Below are 10,694 nucleotides of genomic sequence, written 5' to 3' on the forward strand. Positions count from 1 at the left end.
AAATATCCATACTGAAAACATAAATTGTTAATAATAATTTAGGACTTTTGTCAGTATTTCTCAGCTTCAGGCCAAGTTAACTTGGCAGTTAGGTAGTTAATTATGTACTTTTCTAGTACTGTCCATTATTTGTTATAATTTATAATCTCCAAAAATCTATGTTCCCTTTTGTAACAATGAGAATACAGAGTATCTCAAAAAATGTGCAGCAAGGCCACATTCCTCAGGACTCGAGTGGGCCTTATGAACAACCAGAACAGTGAGTAAGTGGCAATTTACATTGGATTAATAAACTTCCAGGATAATATCTTCATCCCCACCTTGTCCATGTACTCTCAGGAAAATAAGAAATGACCTTCTATATCATGTCACATAAACAGTGCTCTTTGCACATGAGGATGACTTCTCTATGTTCATTTACCACACTATGCCTTCCTCCCATGATCATTTTGTACTGTTGATCAGAAGCACGGATGTCATTAGAGAATCCTTCCACTGAGTGCACTGCTTGGGTCTTTCTTGACTGGTAGGATGTCTATCACTTGAGTCCTTACTGGATTTTTTTCTTTTTTTTTTTTTTTTGCCTGATCTTTGGGCTATGGGTATCAGCGATGGATATAGGTTTTAACATAGCAGAGGCAGGTGTCCACTGCAGGTGCTAGGGGTCTCTCATGAATTTGTGTAATGTGCCACCTTGTGTAATAGACTATGAGTTTATTACAAATATTATATATCCATTTTTTTATCTCAAAGTTCCTAATGGTCAGATAAATTTGGCAAAATATCACAGAATTAATGTGAATCTTGTTACACTTATATATACTCTAAGGCAACTTACTTTGCTGTTTTTACTTTGAATACTTGGGTGAGGCACTGTTTTTCTGCATTTAGATTATCCCAGTGATATTGTGTAGGACGATATCACAAAACAGACCACCCTCTAATGGTGCAGATAAAGGTATAATTATATACAGGACTTTCAGTTTTCTTCTGACAGAGGTGGATTCTTTTCTGACACTTTTAAAAAATAGTAGTTATGAACTTGAACATTTAAGTATTCATTAAATATGATTTTTTTCTTTTTTTTTCTTTTTTTTATTAACTTGAGTATTTCTTATATACATTTCGAGTGTTATTCCCTTTCCCGGTATCCGGGCAAACATCACCCTCCCCCCTCCCCTTCATTATGGGTGTTCCCCTCCCAAACCTCCCCCCATTGCCGCCCTCCCCCCAACAGTCTAGTTCACTGGGGGTTCAGTCTTAGCAGGACACAAGGGCTTCTCCTTCCACTGGTGCTCTTACTAGGATATTCATTGCTACCTATGAGGTCAGAGTCCAGGGTCAGTCCATGTATAGTCTTTAGGTAGTGGCTTAGTCCCTGGAAGCTCTGGTTACTTAGCATGGTTGTACATATGGGGTCTCGAGCCCCTTCAAGCTCTTCCAGTTCTTTCTCTGATTCCTTCAACGGGGGACCTATTCTCAGTTCAGTGGTTTGCTGCTGGCATTTGCCTCTGTATTTGCTATATTCTGGCTGTGTCTCTCAGGAGCGATCTACATCCGGCTCCTGTCGGTCTGCACTTTTTTGCTTCATCCATCTTGTCTAATTGGGTGGCTGTATATGTATGTGCCACATGTGGGGCAGGCTCTGAATGGGTGTTCCTTCAGTCTCTGTTTTAATCTTTGCCTCTCTCTTCCCTGCCAAGGGTATTCTTGTTCCCCTTTTAAAGAAGGAGTGAAGAATTCACATTTTGATCATCCGTCTTGAGTTTCATTTGTTCTAGGTATCTAGGGTAATTCAAGCATTTGGGCTAATAGCCACTTATCAATGAGTGCATACCATGTATGTCTTTCTGTGATTGGGTTAGCTCACTCAGGATAATATTTTCCAGTTCCAACCATTTGCCTACGATTTTCATAAAGTCGTTGTTTTTGATAGCTGAGTAATATTCCATTGTGTAGATGTACCACATTTTCTGTATCCATTCCTCTGTTGAAGGGCATCTGGGTTCTTTCCAGCTTCTGGCTATTATAAATAAGGCTGCAATGAACATAGTGGAGCACGTGTCTTTTTTATATGTTGGGGCATCTTTTGGGTATATGCCCAAGAGAGGTATAGCTGGAGCTTCAGGCAGTTCAATGTCCAATTTTCTGAGGAACCTCCAGACTGATTTCCAGAATGGTTGTACCAGTATGCAATCCCACCAACAATGGAGGAGTGTTCTTCTTTCTCCACATCCTCGCCAGCATCTGTTGTCCCCTGAGTTTTTGATCATAGCCATTCTCACTGGTGTGAGGTGAAATCTCAGTGTTGTTTTGATTTGCATTTCCCTTATGACTAAAGATGTTGAACATTTCTTTAGGTGTTTCTCAGCCATTCGGCATTCCTCAGCTGTGAATTCTTTGTTTAGCTCTGAACCCCATTTTTTAATAGGGTTATTTGTTTCTCTGTGGTCTAACTTCTTGAGTTCTTTGTATATTTTGGATATAAGGCCTCTATCTGTTGTAGGATTGGTAAAGATCTTTTCCCAATCTGTTGGTTGCCGTTTTGTCCTAACCACAGTGTCCTTTGCCTTACAGAAGCTTTGCAGTTTTATGAGATCCCATTTGTCGATTCTTGATCTTAGAGCATAAGCCATTGGTGTTTTGTTCAGGAAATTTTTTCCAGTTCCCATGTGTTCCAGATGCTTCCCTAGTTTTTCTTCTATTAGTTTGAGTGTGTCTGGTTTGATGTGGAGGTCCTTGATCCACTTGGACTTAAGCTTTGTACAGGATGATAAGGATGGATCGATCTGCATTCTTCTACATGTTGCCCTCCAGTTGAACCAGCACCATTTGCTGAAAATGCTATCTTTTTTCCATTGGATGGTTTTGGCTCCTTTGTCAAAAATCAAGTGACCATAGGTGTGTGGGTTCATTTCTTGGTCTTCAATTGTATTCCATTGGTCTATCTGTCTGTCTCTGTACCAATACCATGCAGTTTTTATCACTATTGCTCTGTAATACTGCTTGAGTTCAGGGATAGTGATTCCCCCTGAAGTCCTTTTATTGTTGAGGATAGCTTTAGCTATCCTGGGTATTTTGTTATTCCAGATGAATTTGCAAATTGTTCTGTCTAACTCTTTGAAGAATTGGATTGGTATTTTGATGGGGATTGCATTGAATCTGTAGATTGCTTTTGGTAAAATGGCCATTTTTACTATATTAATCCTGCCAATCCATGAGCATGGGAGACCTTTCCATCTTCTGAGGTCTTCTTTAATTTCCTTCTTCAGTGTCTTGAAGTTCTTATTGTACAGATCTTTTACTTGCTTTGTTAAAGTCACACCGAGGTACTTTATATTATTTGGGTCTATTATGTATTATGAAGGGTGTCGTTTCCCTAATTTCTTTCTCGGCTTGTTTCTCTTTTGTATAGAGGAAGGCAACTGATTTATTTGAGTTAATTTTATACCCAGCCACTTTGCTGAAGTTGTCTATCAGCTTTAGTAGTTCTCTGGTGGAACGTTTGGGATCACTTAAATATACTATCATATCATCTGCAAATAGTGATATTTTGACTTCTTCTTTTCCGATCTGTATCCCCTTGACCTCCTTTTGTTGTCTGATTGCTCTGGCTAGAACTTCAAGAACTATATTGAATAAGTAGGGAGAGAGTGGGCAGCCTTGTCTAGTCCCTGATTTTAGTGGGATTGCTTCAAGTTTCTCTCCATTTAGTTTAATGTTAGCAACTGGTTTGCTGTTTATGGCTTTTACTATGTTCAGGTATGGGCCTTGAATTCCTATTCTTTCCAGGACTTTTATCATGAAGGGGTGTTGAATTTTGTCAAATGCTTTCTCAGCGTCTAATGAAATGATCATGTGGTTTTGTTCTTTCAGTTTGTTTATATAATGGATCACGTTGATGGTTTTCCGTATATTAAACCATCCCTGCATGCCTGGGATGAAGCCTACTTGGTCATGGTGGATGATTGTTTTGATTTGCTCTTGGATTCGGTTTGCCAGAACTTTGTTGAGTATTTTTGCGTCGATATTCATAAGGGAAATTGGTCTGAAGTTCTCTTTCTTTGTTGTGTCTTTGTATGGTTTAGGTATAAGAGTAATCGTGGCTTCATAGAAGGTATTCGTTAGTGATCCATCTGTTTCAATTTTGTGGAATATTTTGGATAATATTGGTATTAGGTCTTCTATGAAGGTTTGATAGAATTCTGCACTAAACCCATCTGGACCTGGGCTCTTTTTGGTTGGGAGACCTTTAATGACTGCTTCTATTTCCTTAGGAGTTATGGGGTTGTTTAACTGGTTTATCTGTTCCTGATTTAACTTCAGTACCTGGTATCTGTCTAGGAAATTGTCCATTTCCTGAAGATTTTCAGGTTTTGTTGAATATAGGTTTTTATAGTAAGATCTGATGATTTTTTGAATTTCCTCTGAATCTGTTGTTATGTCTCCCTTTTCCTTTCTGATTTTGTTAATTTGGACACACTCTCTGGGTCCTCTCGTTAGTCTGGCTAAGGGTTTATCTATCTTGTTGATTTTCTCAAAGAACCAACTTTTGATTCTGTTGATTCTTTCTATGAACCTTTTTGTTTCTACTTGGTGATTTCAGCTCTGAGTTTGATTATTTCCTGCCTTCTACTCCTCCTGTGTTTATTTGCTTCTTTTTGTTCTAGAGCTTTTAGGTGTGCTGTCAAGCTGCTGACATATGCTCTTTCCTGTTTCTTTCTGCCAGCACTCAGCGCTATGAGTTTTCCTCTTAGCACAGCTTTCATTGTGTCCCATAAGTTTGGGTATGTTGTACCTTCATTTTCATTAAATTCTAAAAAGTTTTTAATTTCTTTCTTTATTTCTTCCTTGACCAGGTTATCATTGAGTAGAGCATTGTTCAATTTCCAAGTATATGTGGGCATTCTTCCTTGATTGTTATTGAAGTCCAGTTTTAGGCCGTGGTGTTCCGATAGCACACATGGGATTATTTCTATCTTTCTGTACCTGTTGAGGCCCGTTTTTTGACCAATTATATGGTCAATTTTGGAGAAAGTACCATGAGGAGCTGAGAAGAAGGTATATCCTTTTGCTTTAGGATAGAATGTTCTATAAATATCCGTTAAGTCCATTTGGCTCATGACTTCTCTTAGTCTGTCTACATCTCTGTTTAATTTTTGTTTCCATGATCTGTCCATTGATGAGAGTGGGGTGTTGAAATCTCCCACTATTATTGTGTGAGGTGCAATGTGTGTTTTGAGCTTTAGTAAGGTTTCCTTTACATATGTAGGTGCCCTTGTATTTGGGGCATAGATATTTAGGATTGAGAGTTCATCTTGGTGGATTTTTCGTTTGATGAATATGAAGTGTCCTTCCTTATCTTTTTTGATGACTTTTAGTTGAAAATTGATTTTATTTGATATTAGAATGGCTACTCCAGCTTGCTTCTTCTGACCATTTGCTTGGAAAATTATTTTCCAGCCTTTCACTCTGAGGTAATGTCTGTCTTTGTCTCTGAGGTGTGTTTCCTGTAGGCAGCAGAATGCAGGGTCCTCCTTGCGTATCCAGTTTGTTAATCTATGTCTTTTTATTGGGGAGTTAAGGCCATTGATGTTGAGAGATATTAAGGAATAGTGATTATTGCTTCCCGTTATATTCATATTTGGATGTGAGGTTATGTTTGTGTGCTTTCATTCTCTTTGTTTTGTTGCCAAGACATTTAGTTTCTTGCTTCTTCTAGGGTATAGCTTGCCTCCTTATGTTGGGCTTTACCATTTATTATCCTTTGTATTGCTGGATTTGTAGAAAGATATTGTGCAAATTTGGTTTTGTCATGGAATATCTTGTTTTCTCCATCTATGTTAATTGAGAGTTTTGCAGGATACAGTAACCTGGGCTGGCATTTGTGTTCTCTTAGGGTCTGTATGACATCAGTCCAGGATCTCAGTCCAGGATCTTCTGGCCTTCATAGTTTCTGGCGAAAAGTCTGGTGTGATTCTGATAGGTCTGCCTTTATATGTTACTTGAGCTTTTTCTCTTACTGCTTTTAATATTCTTTCTTTATTTTGTGCGTTTGGTGTTTTGACTATTATGTGACGGGAGGTGTTTCTTTTCTGGTCCAATCTATTTGGAGTTCTGTAGGCTTTTTGTATGCCTATGGGTATCTCTTTTTTTAGGTTAGGGAAGTTTTCTTCTATGATTTTGTTGAAGATATTTACTGGTCCTTTGAGCTGGGAGTCTTCACTCTCTTCTATACCTATTATCCTTAGGTTTGATCTTCTCATTGAGTCCTGGATTTCCTGTATGTTTTTGACCAGTAGCTTTTTCTGCTTTACATTATCTTTCACAGTTGAGTCAATGATTTCTATGGAATCTTCTGCTCCTGAGATTCTCTCTTCCATCTCTTGTATTCTGTTGGTGAGGCTTGTATCTACAGCTCCTTGTCTCTTCTTTTGGTTTTCTATATCCAGGGTTGTTTCCATGTGTTCTTTCTTGATTGCTTCTATTTCCATTTTTAATTTCTTCAACTGTTTGATTGTGTTTTCCTGGAATTCTTTCAGGGATTTTTGCGATTCTTTCAGGGATTTTTGCGATTCCTCTCTGTAGGCTTCGAGTTGTTTATTAATGTTTTCCTGTGTTTCCCTAAGGGAGTTCTTCATGTCTTTCTTGAAATCCTCCAGCATCATGATCAAATATGATTTTAAAACTAGATCTTGCTTTTCTGGTGTGTTTGGATATTCCATGTTTGTTTTGGTGGGAGAATTGGTCTCCGATGGTGCCATGTAGTCTTGGTTTCTGTTGCTTGGGTTCCTGCGCTTGCCTCTTGCCATCAGATTATCTCTAGTGTTACTTTGTTCTTCTATTTCTGACAGTGGCTTGACTCTCCTATAAGCCTGTGTGTCAGGAGTGCTGTAGACCTGTTTTCCTCTCTTTCAGTCAGTTATGGGGACAGAGTGTTCTGCTTTCGGGCGTGTAGTTTTTCCTCTCTACAGGTCTTCAGCTGTTCCTGTGGGCCTGTGTCTTGAGTTCACCAGGCAGCTTCCTTGCAGCAGAAAAGTTGGTCTTACCTGTGGTCCCGAGGCTCAAGTTAGCTCGTGGGCTGCTGCCCACGGGCTCTCTGCAGCGGCAGCAACCAGGAAGATATGCGCCGCCCCTTCCGGGAACTTCAGTACACCAGGGTTCCAGATGGCCTTTGGTGTTTTTCTCTGGCGTCCGAGATGTGTATGCAGAGTGCAGTCTCTTCTGGTTTCCCAGGCGTGTCTGCCTCTCTGAAGGTTTAGCTCTCCCTCCCACGGGATTTGGGTGCAGAGAACTGTTTATCCGGTCTGTTTCCTTCAGCTTCTGGCAGTGTCTCAGGCAGGGGTCCTGCCGCTCCTGGGCCCTCCCCCACGGGAGCCTAGAGGACTTATACAGTTTCCTCTTGGGCCAGGGATGTGGGCAGGGGTAGGCAGTGTTGGTGGTCTCTTCTGCTCTGCAGCCTTAGGAGTGCCCACCTGACCAGGCAGTGAGGTCTCTTTCCCACGGGGTCTGGGAGCCGAGAGCTGCTGCGGGCCGGGATCCGTGGGTGTGGGACTTCCGGTCGCAATAAATATTGTTATGGAATTATTCCAACAATGTGACAGAATTTTATATTTTGTCAATGTGGGAAATTCCATCACAAAATAGAATTATAAATTTATGTAAATTTAGTTAGTATACAATAATATAGATATTTTTAGTAAATGTTAGGAATTCTTTTTAAAGGTGGTCCATACTGAATAATAAATTCTCATCATACAATTTATTCATAATAATAGATTTATATTACACAAATAAGTTTCTTTTTCTTTATCATTTTATTTGTTTACTTATCAAATATTATCCCTACTGCTGGTTTACTCTCTACAAACTCCACATCCCATCCATCCTCTCCCCCTTCCCTTTGTCTCCATGAGGATACTCCTCCACCCATTAACCTATTCCCTCATCATTGCTGTTGCATCCCCTACACAGGGGCATCAAGCCTCCAGAGGACAAATTGACTAGCACAAATGACATGACTTTATATACTGAAAATAGTCATAAATTCAGACACTTCCCAAAAATAGAAAAAAAAAAAACAAAGAAACACATTGCGTGTGTGTGTGTGTTATATATATGTATGTGTATATATATATATATATACATATAAATGAATACATATATTTATGTGTGTTTAATATTTATGTTTATACTTAATGTATTATCTATTTATATAAATATAGTATGTATTTTTAAAGCAATATTAGTTATAATAAAATAAAGCAAAAAGAAGAAAACAAAATGTTATGCCATCCACATCTCTCACTCCCAAATTCATGACCTTCCCCATCCTATTAGCTATTTTCACACAAAAAACATGCAGATGCACATGCACACACATACACAAATGCACACATACACACACACACACACACACACATGCACACACAAATACTCACATGCACACACTGACACACCTTACTTTGTTCAGTGTTTCATTTACATGATTTCAATGCTGACTCCTTGGTATCAGTATTTGAAAATATTTGCAGCATAAATATGATTATGAGCTAATTTATAGATAAGCAGGTAACTCAGTCACAAGAAAAGAAAATTCATATAAATAGCCAAAACTATTACATAGATATTCTGTAAACAATATATATGCATGACATGTTCATAGATAAGGAAATACATTAATTCATTGAAATGCAAGTTAAATATAGACTTGGATATACATCACAAAGTTAGCATACTTGTAAGAAAGGTGAAATAAAAATGCTGAAGAAAACACAGAGATTTGAAAATTTTGTTGGTTTAAGTGTAATTACATAGTTCTGTTCAACAAACAAAATGCAGCATCATAATAACTTCTCCCAATTAACTACTGTGTTATGAATAAACTACAGTGTCATGTGTCAATCAGAGGAATATATCACCATGTGCAAGAGGTGCAGGGTATTAACAGTCACAGAGATATGAAAGGAAGGTTTATCATTACCAAGTTGAGAATGACTTGTTGAATGTGAAAATTTATGATTAATTGGGAGGAAGACTCTGTCTTGAATATGGTCAAAACAAACAAACAAACAGAGTGTGGTGATTTGAATATGCTTGGCCCATAGAAACTGAAATTATTAAGAGGTATAGCCTTATTGGAAGAACTATAGCCTGTTTGGAGGAAAGGTGTCCCTGTGATAGTGAGATTTTTCTGGTCTCCTCCTATACTGATGAACCACCCGTGTGGAAAAGATTACTTTCCAGGCTTCCTGCAGAAAAGAGTCTTTTCCTGGATATCTTTAGATCAAGGTGTAGAACTGTAAATTCCCCCCATGTCTGCCGAAAAGTTGCCATGATTCTCATCATGATGACAGCAGACTGAACCACTGAAACTGTAAGCCAGGCTCAATTAGATGATTTAATTTATGCGTTGTCTTTGTTGCTGCTGTGTCTTATGGAAATAGTTAAATTCTAACTATAACACAGGGGTCTCCATGAACTTCCTTATATTATTTCAGTGATGAAGACTGAAACATTTATGACCTCATTATTGTCATTTTGTATTTTCCTCATGTGAGACACTGCCTCCTACATTTTAATAACAGCAGAAATACAAGAAATGTTTTGATCATAATAGTTTCCTCCAAAACAAACATTTTTAAAGACTTTCTGAGAAACTAAGGTGAAAGGCAGTTTAGATACCTGAGAAGAGTGCTCAATTATGCATTTATAATCTGATCTGAACCAGTGTTGTACATACCAGGGGTACAGTGCACCACCTAGTGGTTCAGAGTGGCCTGACAGTGAGGTTTTTGTCTAGTTTCACACTGAAGTTCATTCATTGTGTCTTTAACACAGTAATAAGTGGCTGTGTCCTCAGATCTCACATTGCTCATCTGCAGATACAGGGTGCTCTTGGCATTGTCTCTGGAGATTGTGAATCGATTCTTTAAGGATGGTGCATAGTTTGTCCTACTGCCATCTGGTTTAATCTCTCCAATCCACTCCAGGGCTTTGCCAGGGGTCTGCTGAACCAAGGTCATCCAGTAGCTACTGAAAGTGAATCGAGAGGCTACACAAGAGAGTTTCAGAGAACCCCCAGATAGCACCAAGCCTCCACCAGACTCCACCAGCTTCACTTCACACTGGACATCTATAAGTACAGAAAATACTGGTCAAAAATTACCACACACATCCACTGTTCCTCATATTTATGTCACCTGACACATTCAGCATCTATTGCTTTGCAATAAAATTACCTTTTAAGAGAGCAACAATAAAAATTAAGCCCAGTTCCAACTACATTTTGAGTAATCAATAAGAAGTCTTGGGAAAATGAGCAGAGCTCCTCTGCCTGATTTGCAAGTTCAGGTCAGTTTGCTTTTATGAAGAGTAATCAGCCTTATTTGCATCACTTCCTGCCATACAGCATGGTATATAGTGGGAGCCAAGAGGTGACAGGTCTTAGATGATTTGTGAATGTACTGGATAAGTTAGGTTACAATGTAGGCACTAGAAAACTTGGTATCAGATTTCAGTATTTTGCTTAAAAGAAACTAATGATCATTTGGCGTATTTTATACTTGCATACAAGAATTGAATTCTGTTGTGTATATAAAATCAATTTTTATTTCCTGGGTTCCTGAAGGATTTGGTTCTGTGTGCCTATTCACTGAAGAGCATGGAGATCCCTGTGGGAGCCCCAGGTCTGA

General features: G+C 38.7%; 1 pseudogene across 1 annotated transcript; it reads right to left on the reverse strand.

Moving 5' to 3' along the window:
• Positions 1-9,761: 9,761 nt before the first annotated feature.
• Positions 9,762-10,287, reverse strand: Ighv-ps2 (immunoglobulin heavy chain variable region, pseudogene 2; annotated as a pseudogene). The gene is made up of 2 exons (XR_001838616.1): positions 10,242-10,287; positions 9,762-10,135 (listed from the first exon to the last, which is right to left on the reverse strand). The product of XR_001838616.1 is annotated as an immunoglobulin heavy chain variable region, pseudogene 2 (transcript).
• Positions 10,288-10,694: the final 407 nt, after the last annotated feature.

Source organism: Rattus norvegicus, chromosome 6 (genome assembly GCF_036323735.1).
Source record: "Rattus norvegicus strain BN/NHsdMcwi chromosome 6, GRCr8, whole genome shotgun sequence".
Taxonomy (NCBI): domain Eukaryota; kingdom Metazoa; phylum Chordata; class Mammalia; order Rodentia; family Muridae; genus Rattus; species Rattus norvegicus.